The 16,270-nt window shown below is 41.7% G+C and overlaps 2 long non-coding RNA genes across 2 annotated transcripts in view; one reads left to right on the top strand and one right to left on the bottom strand.

The window, feature by feature from the left end:
- Positions 1 to 217: 217 nt before the first annotated feature.
- On the bottom strand, positions 218 to 15,570 carry LOC117090044. Its single transcript, XR_004439883.1, has 3 exons — positions 15,370 to 15,570; positions 8,594 to 8,676; positions 218 to 384 (listed from the first exon to the last, which is right to left on the bottom strand). It is a non-coding gene; the product is annotated as an uncharacterized LOC117090044 (long non-coding RNA).
- LOC117090022 overlaps positions 15,329 to 16,270 on the top strand; it is a 29,915-nt gene continuing 28,973 nt past the window's right edge. Inside the window, exon 1 of the long non-coding RNA XR_004439864.1 lies at positions 15,329 to 15,450. This is a non-coding gene — a long non-coding RNA (uncharacterized LOC117090022). The remainder of the gene's footprint in view (positions 15,451 to 16,270) is intronic.

Genomic DNA, 16,270 nt, shown 5'->3' on the forward strand with positions numbered 1-16,270 from the left:
TGTTTCAGGCTATTTTAATGTGAACCACAGAAAAATTACAATTATAAAATAGCATAGAAACAGCCAAATTTAGAAGTATTTCTCATCTTCTTGATCTCTGTCCCCTGTTTGTTTTGGTGACAAATGAGAAATTGAATTTGCTTGTTAGCAGTAAGCAATGACTGTTGGCAAATGCTCTTCCAGAGTGCAGATTATAATAGCAGAGTGTTTGCTCTATCAGTTACATAAGAGCCTTACCTGAAGTTCTTTTACCTGGAGAAACAACAGTGGCTTTCTACAAATGGGCTTAGTGGAAGGAATGAAAAAGATGGGATGCCTGGGCATTTACCAGGTGTGCGACTTTGGACAACTCATGTCACCTTTCTGTGATGAAGTTTCCCTAGCCTGAAAAAGGAATATCATCATCTCGATGATGCTTGTGCCACCTAACCTCACAAAGTTGTCAAGAGCAAGTGAGATAATAGAAACGTGCTTTGTGAAGCTGTGGGCTCTTGGGAACTGTAAGTACCAACTCTCACCACATGGCTGGCGTTTACTTCTGTGCTTCTTGCGGAGGAACGACTGAGTTGGTGACTCATTTAATCAATGGGGATTTATGGAGCACCCGTGTAAGCTCAAAATAAGCACTGGGTCTCTTCTTTCCCTCTTCCTTCCTACGTCACAGCCCTATTCTGTGCTGATTCACCCTTATTTTAGGCCTAAGTTCTAACCTATTGACCTTGCTGTTCACAGCAGATTGAGAGAGAAGAGTTTATATTTATAGCAGCAAGAAGTTTTCTACCTGAAAGCTGGACAGAGAAGAAGACAGAAGGTTTATAACAAAATCAGTAATGAATTATAAAGAACAAGTTCCTTAAGGTCAGTTAGTAGGTTCAGATAGTCCTTCCTAAAAACCGTAAGTAGTGCCCGAGAATATCAACTGGTTTATAAGTATTTATCTCAGCGACTTTTAGTCGCCACAGAACAGTTAAATTATAATCAGCTTAGCAAAGTAATATTTTATCTGTCTCTACGATCAGAATTTAAATTAAAAATCTTGGTACTGTGAAGAACACTCAAGTTTTTTGAAATTGTATATATTTGAAATTCTTCTATAAAGGTGCTAAATAACAAGCCTTTAGAGACTTAAAATATAGGGAGGTAAGAGAGCCACATGCAAAGATACCTCAGTCTAAGGTAGTCTGTAAAAAAGTGCAACATGGATTGTATAGGCAGTAAGGACTATTGGCCCTCCCTAAGAGAAGGAAAAAGGGATGCTGAGCTGGGCTGGCCAGGGAGCCTTTCTGTAGAAAGGGTGGCAGGATAGGGACATTTCAGAACAGAGAGAGGAAGGAGGAGGACGTCAGGAGGAACCTTGGGGCCTGAGAAGTTGTAACTGTCTGGACGGTCTTCCTCTCTGTTATTGACCAAGTATTCCTTGTGTCTGTGTCAGGCACTATTCTGGGTGCTGGAGTTTCAGCAAAGAACTAAAATGACAAGGGTCCCTGTTCACACGGAGTCACATTCTGGAGAGGGGAGTACAGGCCAACAGATGAAGGAGGGAAACCTTGTCAATAGTGTTTTGTAGGGTGGGTGGGGGAGGTATGGCCTGACTGTAGGTGGGAGGTCGGGGTGACCATTCTGAGGTTGTGACATAAATGACACAGGAAGTTAGTTCTAGGGGCTGAGGGCTCCGGGAAGAGGGACCCAGTTCTTTTAGCAGTTCTACTCACGTAGACGCCTACATGAGTATTTTTGGATTAGGAAACTCCGTTCTGCAAATGGACACATATTGGCCCTTTTTCTGCCAGGCACTGCGCCGAGTGGCTGGGTTGGTTGGTGGGGGAGATGAGAGAGATGACTACAGCAGGCACCATCCTCCTCTACTGTGGAGTCTCCAGTCTGTTTCATGACAGCCACGCGCAGGTCAGACTTAGTGGGTGTTCTGGTTGATGTGGGAGAGAAGGAAATGGACACTTTGCAAAATTGGATTAAGTAGTCCAAGATCGCCCTACCAATGAGTGTCACAGTAGGAATTGGAACCAGGTTTCCCATGCCTTTTCTTCTATGTGATATGGAGCTTTTTGTCCACTTCTACATGCGGTTGACAACTACAGAAGTGACAACATTGGTTCCATTTAAAGTTGAAATTAGAGAATACATTTAATAAACGCAGAGAGTGGACGGGCTTCCGTGGAGTTTGATCTCCTAACCTTTTGTAGCAGCCAGCAGCTGTGTTTCAGGCTCCAGGCTGAATGACAGAGGCCTGACTCTGGTGTCTGAGGATGATGCTAGATGGGCCCTATGCCTACTGGGTGCCTGGTGGGCAGGTCGTGTGCCCGCTAACTTACAGGGCACCGGCCTGTGGTTCCTGTTTGCAGGTGCTGGAGCAGGACGTGGAGTGCTTGGACATGGCAGTGTGTTCCTGTGTCCGGCTTTATGCTGGCAAGCTTGTGGCATTAGACACAAATGAGCTGTTTCCGGGTTGGTCAGTCTTAGAGGGGCCTGTCTCTGCTGTAGCTTTCTGGCTGCCTCCTAGCTGAGGGTGCCTTTTGCTGAGCATTGAACATTCCATCTCTAGTGGTTGCCTGCCAGGATGAACTCTCTGCTGCTGTTGTAGTGGTGGTCTGTTTTGAAGAGCTCAGTATGGTTTTTTTTTTTTTTTTTTTTTTTTTTGAGACGGAGTCTTGCTCTGTCGCCCGGTCTGGAGTGCAGTGGCCGGATCTCAGCTCACTGCAAGCTCTGCCTCCCGGGTTCACGCCATTCTCCTGCCTCAGCCTCCCGAGTAGCTGGGACCACAGGCGCCCGCCACCTCGCCCGGCTAGTTTTTGTATTTTTAGTAGAGACGGGGTTTCACCGTGTTAGCCAGGATGGTCTCGATCTCCTGACCTCGTGATCCGCCCGTCTCGGCCTCCCAAAGTGCTGGGATTACAGGCTTGAGCCACCGCGCCCGCCCCTCAGTATGGTTTTAATTCGTACTTTTTCAACCGTAGGAGTTAGGGAATTGTTAAAAATTTGCAGTTCTGCTGCTGCTACTAAATTGCTCCAAATTTAGATGAAAATGTTGGTCAGCATTTTCGTTTTGTGCCTTTGATTCTTATGTCTATCCTTGTTTACAGGGAAATTATGTGGATTAACTTAAATTTTTCAAAGCATTTTGCAAATTTTTCAACTGTATTTTACTTGGTGAATTTGTAAAAATCCTAACATGCCATGATTAAAAAGTTTTAAATATCATAATTGAGTGTATTGGGAACCACGCTGTACCCTATTTTTAGGTTATTTTGGTTCTCTTGTCCATATGTAAATTGGAAAGTGAGACTTGCCTAATACAGAAAAAAGGTTTGATTATGATTAAATTTTCTAAACAATATAAAAGAGGTAACAAGACCCTTATAGTTAGTTCAAAATACTTTAGTTGATTTTAACAAATCCACTTATAATTTGAAAGTAGAAAACCCAGTTTCCTGTGTTTTCCTTAAATATGAACAGTAGGTTATTTTTCTAAATGATGAATTTTTATTTTTGTTTAAACTCTTGCAGTGTTTTTTTTTTCCCTTGGGCAATTTCATGTTCCAGTTTACAGATAGCTGTTACGATATTCAAACTTAATGTTCGTGGGAGCATTATAGAGAGGAGGGTGTAGTTACTTTATTTTTAAATAAAATAACTTTTAAAGTTTATTTATTTATTTTGTAGAGACAGAGTTTTTCTGTGTTGCTCAGGTTGAACTCGAACCCCTGAGCTCAAGCTGTCTTCCTACCTTAGCCTCCCTAATAGTTGGTATTACAGGCATGCACACGGTGTAGCTTTGTATTTAAAGTTGCCTCTAAAGAATTGAGGAATTGGAGGCCGGGCGCGGTGGCGCATGCCTGTAATCCCAGCACTTTGGGAGGCCGAGGCGGGTGGATCACAAGGTCAGGAGATCAAGACCATCCTGGCTAACATGGTGAAACCCCATCTCTACTTAAAAAAGAAAATACAAAAAAATGAGCCAAGCGTGGTGGCGGGCCCCTGTAGTCCCAGCTACTTGGGAGGCTGAGGCAGGAGAATGGCATGAACCCGGGAGGCGGAGCTTGCAGTGAGCTGAGATCGCTCCACTGCACTGCAGCCTGGGCGACAGAGAGAGACTCCTTCTCAAAAAAGAATTGAGAAATTGGATAAATATCCCAAGAACACCATTGTCGAGGTTAAAAATAGGCATTTCTTTTAGTGAAAGGTTGTATGGAGAACTGAAGTGGAAGTTTCAGGTAGACTGGCGTGGGACTTTGTTGGCATTCAGATGGCTGGTTTGTATTTCACATGCTGCCAAGTACAGGCCTAAAGTTTTATTTTGGCCATCCGTCTGGCTCAGAGTGTTTTATTAGTGTTCATAATTTGGTTGAAATAGTTTAGAGGAGCTGAATGACCTGGAGAAGCAAAAGTTACTTGAAAATGCTATTGTTTCTCTAAGTGAAAAAGAGAAATACTGAAAGTAGCTGTTTTTCTTTTTGCCACTCAGTTAAACCAGTTTTCATACAAGAGTTCTTGGCTGAATTCATTTATTACAATGTATTTTGATATGGACATATGTCATGACTTGACACTTATTTGCACATCATGTCATTATGCTGTGAATCACTCATTTCTATTGATGGTGACAATGACAGCAGTTACACTTGTTTCTAGCATTGTGCTGGTTGCCCTGTGTATACCATAGCCAATCCTCCCAATAACCCTGCAAAGTTGAGATCTGTATCCTCATTTGTAGAAGAGGAAACCGATGCTCCGTGGGGCTTACATACTTCGGCCAAGTTCCCACAAGGTCATACATAAAAGGCTCTGTCTGTCTAAATCCAGTTTTTATGCATAATGTTTCTAAGTAGGACAGTTATACTGTATAAGTTGCCATGTTTTATTTGCTTTACTCACTGGCCAAGGTGTATTTTCACTGCCCACTGTAAGAAGTGCCCACTTCAATCCTAAATACCAAGACTATGGTTAAGTGAAGTGTTTGGTGTAGGAAAGCCCAGTCATGGCGACACCTTCGGCTGTTTCTGCTTTGGAGATTTATGGATTGCATAGGTATGTTGTATTCTTTTGAGCACCCCAAATAAACAGTTTTTAAAAACACAGATTGCATTTTCACCCCTTTCCAGCTGTTGTCTATCAAGTGTTTTTTTAAATGACGTATTTGTTGGTTTAAGTTTCTAATGAATATTTTCTTTCTCTTAGGTTTTATGTTATTTTGGCATTAGTTTTGAAACCAAAAGAGCACATTGAGACATTGCTTTTGCCCAACTCCCTCTGCAGTGCAGAGTCTAGGATTATAGAGCTCTTTCATTTTGTCTTATTGATGAGAAGCTTTAGCTTCCAGCTCTGCAGCACTGGTCTTGTGTTGAGACTGGCTTAACAGTCTGACTGTTCCACCAATGAAAATACACACGTTAAAGTTTTCTTAAGTTGAATGTTACAGATAATGAACATGCTTTAATTAATGTGTACTCTAAAGATTAATTACAGAAACTGTAAGTGCAATTCTGATTTGTTTGTGGATATAATTGAGTTATATCCTGCTTGTTTTTCAGTTTTGGGTGGTGACATTTTGTTTATTTGTTTTGCCAAAATGTTTATTTGCAGAGGGGGTAGAATATATATATATATATTTTTACTTTTTCATTTAAGAGAAATGCACATGAACTCTTTGAAGCAGTAACTTCTTCAGAGGTTTTGTTTGCTGATAAAGCTTTCCTATTCTAGCTGCTTGACTCATTCCAGAGGAGAACCATTAAAGGAGACCAGAAGGTGAAAACAGTCACCCTAACCTAGCCGTGTGTGCTCTTGAATTTTCCTAAGAAGGGGCACGCGTTGATTTCCTCATTGTCTTTATCACACAATAGATTCTTAGAATATGTGTGTCTATATAAAATTTTTAAAGCTGCTTGAGTTTGTAGCCAAACGTAATGTGACTTTTTCTACTTGGAACTTTTACTGAGAGTACTTTATTCGATTGTTCCTTAAAGACTTCGTACGTAGTGGTCAGGCGTGGTGGCTCACACCTGTAATCCCAGCACTTTGGGAGGCAGAGGTGGGTGGATCACCTGAGGTCAGGAGTATGAGAACATCATGGTGAAACCCCGTCTCTACTAAAAATACAAAAATTAGCTGGGCGTGGTGGTGGCTGGCACCTGTAATCCTAGCTACTCTGGAGGCTGAGGCACAAGAATCGCTTGAACTCGGGAGGCGGAGGTTGCCGTGAGCTGAGATTGTGCCACTGCACTCCATCCTGGGTGACAGAGTGAGACTTTGTCTCAAAAAAAAAAAGACATAGTAAGTCGTTAACACCTCCCCAACCCCCCAGACATACTGTAGGCAAGGCAAAACTGCAGTTTGTAATCTATACTTTCTTTTTTCAAAATTCTTTAGTATTTTTCTTTCTGTTCTAACCTGTTCTTTGAAAAATAGGAGAAGGTAACTTTGTTTAAAAGGTTAAAACTTGGTGCGTGTATTAAAGTATTCTGAGGGATTCTGGGTAAGAGACTAGAAAAGTCTCAGTGTTCTGGAGCATTTATTGTAGCTGCTTGCTATTTCCTGCTTCTGTGGCCATGATCCTGAAGTTTAAAAATATTTTGATGAAAGTTTTAATAATCTAGTCAATGTGTAGTTATTTTAGATGCTTATATATTAAAAGTACATACCATTTTTATTTTTAATGTGAGAATATTTGAATAGTTTCAGAGGCAAGAGATTTATTCTAGTGAATAAGATAATTGTGTGTGTGGTATAAAAAATAACACAGTTTATAAGCTAAGAATATAACAGCTAAAATACTGCTAGTTTGATACTTAGATAACTTTCAATTTTATATGTTCTTATTAGTTTAATCAGTGTCTGAATGATGAAAAACTAATTGCACTCTCAATGAATTAGCTGTCTGTTACCAGTTATGGACAGTAGCAAAGGATTGACCGGTTAAAAAGAAAACTAATACAGCATTGCTTAGGCTAAAATTCGCCTGCACTCTTTTTTTTTTTTTTTTAAATTAAAACTACAGCAATAAACAATCTTTTTTCTTGTATTTATAATCCTACCTCTTGGGGCAGTCTTTTGTAGATTTCCTGAGACACCACATGCCACAAAAATGAAGGCAAACTGGTTTGTTCACCCATGTTTAGAACCCCAAAACGGAATTATGTGCAATGTTTGAAGTTGCAGTGCCATTCAGAATGGGCAACAATGCAATTTCTGAGCCTTTTGTTATTCTTTTTACCATTTGGCCTCTCAGGTTCAGTTCTCATTCTCTTGCCAGTTTGAGATGTAGGATATGCCTTTTTGGTTCTGTTGACTACATTTTCGTCCTTCATGTATGGGATTATCAGAGCGTGCTTCTCTGGAATAAAGAGATTACTGGCCATAAGCAGAATGTCTAAGGGCCTGTGAGAAATGAGGGTTCCTACTGTCCACCTCTTGCCTTGGTACTTTTGCCATGAGGATGTTAATGTTGGTAATAGCTGGGTCCTAAGTCTTCTAACCTTCTATGGCAGGTTTACGCTGTGAGCAGCACCATGATAATAGTTGTAGTTTTGATCTTTTACACGTGGAACAATCTCCTAGACTATTTACACATGATGGACTGTAATTTTTGTAGGATTAGCACTAATGTTGAAATTACAATTTCCCTCTGACATCCAAGAAAATAAGTAAAAAGTATCAATAATAATAATAAATATCATATGTTGCCAGTAGTCTCAATCTTGGACTTTTGGACCAGGGGTTGAAGATTCCAAATCTACTTGATTTTAGGAATTTTGCTAATTGCTAAAGGTGTGATCCACAGTGTCCTTCCCTTGTTAGATGGGTCATGGGCGTGTTTGATAAAAAGATCAACTTTGAGTGATAAGCATAATATCTATTTTTAGTTATTATAAATCCAGGAATTCAGGATAGAAGAGAATGTAAATTACTGTCTGTATGCCAAGATAAAATTTGGGGTTTTAGTAGAGTGCAGAAAATATTAAATCAAGAAAAAGTGATACTTATTCAGTTTCTGTCTGATCCTTTTAAGTTTTAAAGACAGGGTCTTATAAATCTCATGGGTTATTGTCAAAAAGTACATGGAATTGGTGAACTTTGTTTTCATAGCGAATGATTCTTGTGCTTCCCCCTACTCTTCAGTTTCTATGCCAAGCACATTAAAGAAAAAAAAAAACTTACCTAAATTTTTTTTTTAGTGGGTGGGGATATACTGCTTGGGCTTCACTGTTGCTTTTGCATTAAATGCAGATTGATCAGTACTTTGAAAATGGATAGCTTGTTTAAAATGAGCCAGGAGTGTGCGTGTATGTTGGGTGGAGGGGAAAGGGGAAAAATTGCTGACCCAGCTATACCTTGAGTGTTAGGAGATGTGCAGTATGCAGAATTTATTGTGATACACCAGAACATAGCCTTGGAATTAAGAGACCAGGTTCAAGTACCAGCTCCACCAGTTAATAGCATTGTGACTTTGGATGGGTTACTCTCCATGTTTGGGTCTTTAATTTGCCTGTCTATAAAATGGGAATATGAGCTACCTACCCTACAGGGTTGCTGTGAGCATTAAGCGAGAATGTTACAGGAATATTCCTGGCACACTGACCTTTGGTTCGTCCCATTGTAATGGTGGGCACCAGCAAAATTCCTTCCGTGGTAACTGCCGTTCTCTGGCCGGTTGGCACACTTCTAAAACAAAAAAATGAACAGTTTTGCCATCTTGTGTAACATGTTCTCTTAAGATCCATATGTTTTCCTTTCGCATGGTGGAGTGAATTCAGTTGATTTCAAATTAGATAAGAGCAAAGGGCCTCTTTGGATCGGCAACTAAATAGATACATCGTGGCATTAAGGAATTCTTCATGTGCAAGAAACCCGCTTCTCTCTTAAAAGCTGTCTTGTTTCACTGTTACCCAAACGAGAACACCTGTGGTGACATAGGTTGGTGCATTAGGTAACTCTTGGAATTTGATTTGTTCCAGTTGCCTGGGCAGAAGCAAACACATCTCACTGTTTGCTTGCCTTACCTTTCTGTGGTCCAAAGCACTCAGGACAGTTACAACAGGATTTTATGTGAATGAATTTTTCTTACCATTTTCTTAGGTATTAAATTATCAAGACAGCCCTGAAAGTCATTGTGTGGGAGCAGTTTCAGGACTGTCTATGCCAGATTTTTAAAATAATCTTTCTGGGGGTGAAATCAGGAAAAAACCACATGGGTCAAAGAACCATTTTCTTAGAAGGTGCTAATTAATTTGATGATCATCAGTTTTCTGGCAAGAAATGTCCTGATGATCTGAGCAGCATCTTGACTGGGTATTCTGAAGAGTTGGAGTTCTTTTTCAGGGATCACACAGGTACGTTCCTTCTATGAATACACAATGCGTGTACAAACTCACAGCTGAACTTTGTAATAACACAGGAGCCCCTGACCCCCAATGTTGTCTACCAAGTGTTGTGTTTACGTCCATTTGTGAATGTCTGGGGAGAAGGGCCTTAGGTGTTACTTGATACTCAGAGGGGTCTGAAGTCTCCTCTCTGAAAGATTAAGAACCACCACAGTGAACCTGTATGTTCACTTTTCAGACTCAAGCACAGTTAGAAGCAATAAAATCAGTAGGTTACAGACTTTAAAACGAAATACATTCAGAGCTTACACTGTTAAGAGCATTAATATATACTGATGTGGACATGAGGGAGTGAGTGACAGAATTCTCTCAAGACTTCTGTCCTCATTGGACTTGTACATTTTTATAATAATACCTGGGTGGGATCACGTGAATCAGTGGAGAACAAATGAACAAAACAAATGGATGAATTCGGATTTGTTGGTGGAAGCAGAATGCCATTGTCTTCGTATGAAGGAACATATGCCGACAGTTTAGATTTGTAGGCGCGCACCTTCTGTGATTTGTTTAGTAGAATCTGTGGATACTCCTTACAATCGATTCCATCTATTGAGTCTGTGCCAGGCACTGTGTGGCATTCGTTTTGTGCGTTACCTCATTTACTTCTCTTTGACGGCAGTATCAGATCAGTATTACCAGTATATATTAGAGCTGGTTCCCATTTGCTTCGAATGGGATTATTTCTCGTTAAGCAAGTCATGGTCCAAGGGCTGCGCAGCAGCGTTTCGTGCTCTTTCACTTTTACGGGTTTCTGTTTTTGAGGACGAAACTTATCTTGAGGACCTACTTTATTCTGAGTGCCACCACCACACTGGGGAAGGGGACAAGAGCCTAGCCCACTGTCTCACCTCAGTTAGGGTCAGCTCTTTGCAGGGAGCACGGGTAACCTTGGAGACACAGGAACCTGCTGGGAGCAGGTGAAATGCGTGTGTAGGTTGAGAGACTCTTTCCGCCAGCCATGGGTACTGGTCTAGGAAGGACTCCTGATTCAAGCCCTAGTCCTCTGTGAGCCCTCCTCCCAGGCTCAATTTGTTCCCTGTGGACGTTATTTTACGCCTATGTTGGCAAAACATAGAAAAGCATCAGCTCAGGGACAATGTGGGATAATCCTTGGAGACCAGCACCAAGGAAGATTGTGTGCTTCTGAAAGGCTCCATGCTCAGTGCCAGAGCCTGTTAGCAAGGCCAGGTCCACAACATGCGCTCCTCAGGCTTCCTGGCTTTACCTGGCTCCTTTGGTGGGTGGTACTTTACATCCTCCCCTCCTCCCTCTCTTCTCCTTCTCTTTCTCTCCTGACTCCTTGCTGCTTTCACTGTCCCTCCCTTCATTTTTCTCTGTTTTTAATGAAATACAGATTCTCTGGAAGATCTTTTCCACTCAAAATTTGCTTCTTGTTAACATTAGCAGGGCGTTTCTGCAGAGGGAGTTGTTTTTTGCAAAGTTAAACAGGTATGTAACTCCAATTTTAAATTCTTTCATTATAGACATCTTTGTAGTAATACATATTTGTATTCCCTTTAGCTCATAAGTGTTGTATAGCTAATAAGCAGCCAAAGAAAATTATCAGAATACTTCTTTACCTTAATTCCGGAAACTTTACAAAGTACTCAAGAAATTTTTAAAAAATCTATCAAGAATAATAAGTTTGGGCTAAATTTGAATAGTAATCTGATGTAGCCTGAATAGCCAGCACATCTGAGAATGAGATACACGCTGCTGAATAGACTAGTAGAATTTGGTATTTAGGTGGAGATCTATTTTAAAAATCTGGATTTAAGCTGGGTGTGGTGGCTCACGTCTATAATCCCAGCACTTTGGGAGGTCCAGGTGGGCAGATCACCTGGGGTCAGCAAACTCCTGACCCACATGGTGAAACCCCCTGTATTAAAAATACAAAATTAGCCGGGCCATGGTGGCTCATGCCTGTAATCCCAGCTTCTTGGGAGGCTGAGGCAGGAGAATCTCCTGAGCCCGGGAGGCGGAGGTTGCAGTGAGCTGAGATTGCACCGCTGCACCCCAGCCTGAGTGACAGAGCAAGACTCTGTCTCCCAAAAAAAAAAAAAAAAAAAAAATCTAGATTTGAATTTAAATGTAACTTGTGATTTAAAAGAGTTTATGAGGAGAATATGTTTTAGTTTCGTCCTGCTCTTCAATCTGAAGGACAGCCTTGGCAGCTCTGAGTTTCTCAGAGGGGAACAGTTTGTGCCAGCCAGTGTGCATGCGGAAGCCTGAAGAGGTCCCAGGTCTTTTTCCTTGGAGCGGTTATGTGGATGGTGTGTCGGTCCGTAAGTGCTGATAGAGGCGCAGCTGCCGGCGGGAGGTGGCTGGGCACAGTTGAGATCTTCCACAGCGGTGGGATCTGGTTGACCAGCTACAGTGGGGCTGAGTCTGAAAACCTGTGCTGGAATAAAAGTGCCTCATTTCATGGTAGGCCGAGTGATTAGGTAGCTTAATACCTCTGTAAATGCTCTTGTTTTTATAAACCTCTGCTAAAATGTGGCATATTCATTGCTAAGTCTTTGCATTTTTAAGAGAAGTAAAATATAAAGTGGAAATAAAGAATGATTATCCCAGCCAACTGCCAAGACATCAACCCTTAGGTTAATACCAGCAGGCACTCAACATGATTGTTTAAATTAGATATTTGATTTAAATAATGATGGGTATAATAACCAAGTGCAGTGAACAGGAAAAAAAGAATATGGGGTATGTGACTGTTTGGAAAGAGGAAACATTAATTTTTTTGTTTGAAGTCATGTGTTGCATAGAATTGAGAGATGTCTACCAAAAGGTTAACAGGGGTAATTTGAATGCTGAGCATTTATGGCTATTTAATAGTATCTGTTGTATTTTTAATCCCTTTAAAATCTGTATAACTGTGTGTCCATTGTGAGTTTGATGTTACTGGGGATCGTGGTTTTTTCTTGAACGGTTTTCCTGAGTCGTACGGGTAGGCAGTAGACAACACTTGAGCAGTACTTTTTGCCATCCAGGCCAAGTAGAGGCTTTTTCCAAATAGCACTTATAAAACTGCAAATTTTACAAAAGTTTAAAATGTTATATTTTATCTCAACCAATAAAAACATTTTCAGTTATCTTGTGAATTTTACTTCTGTTGGTATTTTCTTTATGAAAAATCATGTATTCTTATTTTTTTATGTAATATAACCAAGTGCTCATCTGAGAAAATACTAGCAGGTAGAGATACCATACTCTTATCAATACTGTCTCACTGGGAGCCACCTGCCAAAATCTGAATGTATATCCTCTTGATGTCCCTTAAATTTATCTCTGTGGGGACATCATAGCCTGATTTGATTAATTAGTCATGTGGCTTGACCATTGTTCGTATGGGCGTTTCTGTAACCAGATGTGAAGAACAAATTTTGAGTGTTTTCATTGTATCTTGTTGCATATTTATGTCAAATTCTTACTCCTTGAAAACATTTTAAAACGATGTTGTAGTTACTTCATCAGGATGCAGTATTGTAAAATTTGTCTTGGGCTTTAAAGGGGAAAACATGATTTTCTTCTTAGCTGAGACGAAGCAGTTCTCGAGGGTGTGGCCGTCTCCTCGGTTTTCAGGGTTGCCAGGCACTGGAAACACACCTCTTCCATAACACAGCCAGGCACTGGAAACACACCTCTCCCACAGCACAGCCGGGCACTGGAAACACACCTCTCCCACAGCACAGCCGGGCACTGGAAACACCTCTCCCACAGCACAGCGGGCACTGGAAACACACCTCTCCCACAGCACAGCCGGGCGCTGGAAACACACCTCTCCCACAGCACCTCTCACTTTGGTTTTTTCAGCCACAGGGGGCCGAGTCCATAACTTGAATTAGGTTCTTTATTTTGTAGTTGCCTCTTCATTTTTTTTTTTTTTTTTTTTTTTTTTTGAGGCGGAGTCTCGCTCTGTCGCCCGGACTGGAGTGCAGTGGCCGGATCTCAGCTCACTGCAAGCTCCGCCTCCCGGGTTCCCGCCATTCTCCTGCCTCAGCCTCCCGAGTAGCTGGGACTACAGGCGCCCGCCACCTCGCCCGGCTAGTTTTTGTATTTTTAGTAGAGACAGGGTTTCACCGTGTTAGCCAGGATGGTCTCGATCTCCTGACCTCGTGATCCGCCCGTCTCGGCCTCCCAAAGTGCTGGGATTACAGGCTTGAGCCACCGCGCCCGGCCTGCCTCTTCATTATTTAAGGTTTTCAGATTTTAGGTACATTTTTCAGGCTACTAAAAAAACACGAGAAAGAAACCTAGAAATTGATTATAAAGTAGAACAGGTCAGCAGCTTGTTTATATTTGATTATTCTCCCACATCATTTTGTTCATGCCACAGCACTTTTTGAGGCTCCAAAGAAGGTAAGGACAGTTAATGCTTTCTTATCTTGAATTTGGTGAAGTTTATTTGGGAAGCCCTTTCTTAAGATTTGGAATTATCCGGTCCAAACCACTGAAAGCCTTTTTCTAACAACATAAAAGCTCAGACTCCCTTCCGATGGATCTTTGCTGTTCTCCCATCAGCCTGACATTTGGAAGAGTTAGGGGAGCCCGCGGCCTCCACAGCTGCAGAGGCTGTGCAGCAGCCCCGCCCCGCCCCGCCCCCCCCCCCCCCCCCCCCCGTGGGAAGCAAGCATTTCAGGAATTTATACTGCAGTCTGCAGATCTGCAAAATCTAAAACTTTTCCATTGTTTCTGTTGGAAGCAAAACCTAGAGTTGTGTATAATACCATGAGCTACTTAAAATCAGAGAGGTTTTATTTTTATAATTTGCCTCCAGGATTACAGATAGTTCTTGGTGAGTTTAATTGCAGAAAAAGACTTGAAATTATGCCAAAGGAGCTTAACAGAATTTTTTACTGTCAGATAAGTTTCAAAGTTATTTTAAGTGAAAAAGGAAACTAGAGAAAATGCATGGCATGTTACTTTTATAAAAACTAACTGTTGCAGCATCTTACTACTTCAGATCTACGGGGCTTGCTTTGCCACTGATCGCACTGTGACCAGTTGTAACAGCCACTTGTGATCCTCTGATAATCACCCCCACCCCCCTGCTGACCTTTCTGAAAGCATTTCTGGTTGAGGCACACTGGTGCCCCCTCAGTCCTTCTGCCCAAGTCTCCCAGTTCTTTTGTTAATGACATTTGATGACTTCCAGAGTACCAAGTCATTCTCTTACATTAAAGCATACATTAAGAATATTGAAATGAACTGTTAATTCCTTATGGAAATGTTAGTTTTAGGTATCCATTTCCAGCTTCTCTCTTTCTGTCATCAACCCAACTGCAGAATGTTAAACTACTAGGCACATATGCAGCAGAGCTGAGGTCTGGTTCCAGTCGACCTTCACCATCTCACACATAGCATCACTCGGCGGTTTTTTTTTTTTTTTTTTTTTGAGATGGAGTCTTGCTCTGTTGCCCTGACTGGAGTGCAGTAGCATGATCTAGGCTCACTGCAGCCTCCGCCTCCTGGGTTCAAGTGATTATCCTGTCTCAGCCTCCTGAGTAGCTGGGATTACAGGCATGCCACCAAGCCTGGCTAATTTTTGTATTTTTAGTAGAGATGGGGTTTCACCATGTTGGTCAGGCTGGTCTCGAACTCCTGACCTTGTGATCTGCCTGCCTCGGCCTCCCAAAGTGTTGGGATTACAGGCATGAGCCACTGTGCCTGGTCGGCACTTGGCCATTCTTAAGATAACAACTTTGCCATTATCCATCAATTCCCCGTCCTTACCAACACAATCTATTACAGATTGTGATTTTTAAAAATTTTATAGGAGTCACTTCATATGTACTTTGTACTTTTCTCCTCCCAGTTAAGCCTTTTCAACTTGCTTTGAGAACTCTAACTTTTCTCCAAACCAGATGTATCCTGAGTGATACTAGTGCCACAGCTGGCCTGCTGTCACAGAAGACACCTTTGACTGAAAAATTTGAGAGGCTGCATATTATAATGTATTGCTCGTTCTTACCTGAAATGCAGCTGACGGAGAAGACCTTCAAGGCTTTTTTTGCTCCAGAGTGTTCTGGTTCTTCTCTGCGCCTTGAGCATAGTGAGTTCAACATTTACCCTGTTGCCTTGGGTCTGTGTCCTCAGCTTAGTCATATGCTTTCATCAAAGCCTTTCTTCCACCTAGTGTGAAAGCATGGTTCCAGTCTTCAGTTTCCTAGGAAGGGCCCGTCTTACCTAGGGGCCGGAAGAAGAGGTAAGACTCTGCAAAAGGGTGAGATTCTAGATGGTAGTGTCTTAAGGCTGGGGGGAGGAATTATAAGAGCGAAAGAAATACCAAGTTGTCAAATGTGAAGGAGAAACTTGGGGCAAAGAAAGCCTGAAGAACTGTTGGGTTTTGTAATTATGGTATTAGTGGTAACCATGGGAATTGGATTCCTGTAGAGAGGGTGGAAGTTCAGTTGCAAGGATGAAGGACTGATGGAGGGCAGAGGAACTGGAGGCAGCAGGCACAACCCACCTTGGTGAGTTGGTATCAGCGCTGTTGGGAAGCCCGTGTCCTTGATGACCATTCATGGTACAGCTGTGGAAATCTCCCAGTTGGAGTCTTGTCTGATTTGGAACCAACTGTGTATCTGAGTAAGAGGATGAGCTCCCTGAGTGAAGATTGGATGGACCTAGCTTCTGTGCACAGATATTTAATTCTGATTTTATCCTTCAGAGTTGGATAGCTCCCCAGTGAGGAGGCAGCACATGTAGAGTTACATATAGTTTTAAATTTAATTCATTTAAATCACCAAATGCATGAGCCTTCACTGTTGTGATGAATTTTTAATGTAACTTGAGCAGGCCTCCCAGAATTTTGCATTCTCTCTACTGCCTGAACATTTTAAAGTGAAACATTATTCTCTAGAATTTCCTAG

The sequence above is a fragment of the Trachypithecus francoisi genome, unplaced genomic scaffold, assembly GCF_009764315.1.
Source record: "Trachypithecus francoisi isolate TF-2019V2 unplaced genomic scaffold, Tfra_2.0 Contig00943, whole genome shotgun sequence".
In the NCBI taxonomy this organism is placed as follows: domain Eukaryota; kingdom Metazoa; phylum Chordata; class Mammalia; order Primates; family Cercopithecidae; genus Trachypithecus; species Trachypithecus francoisi.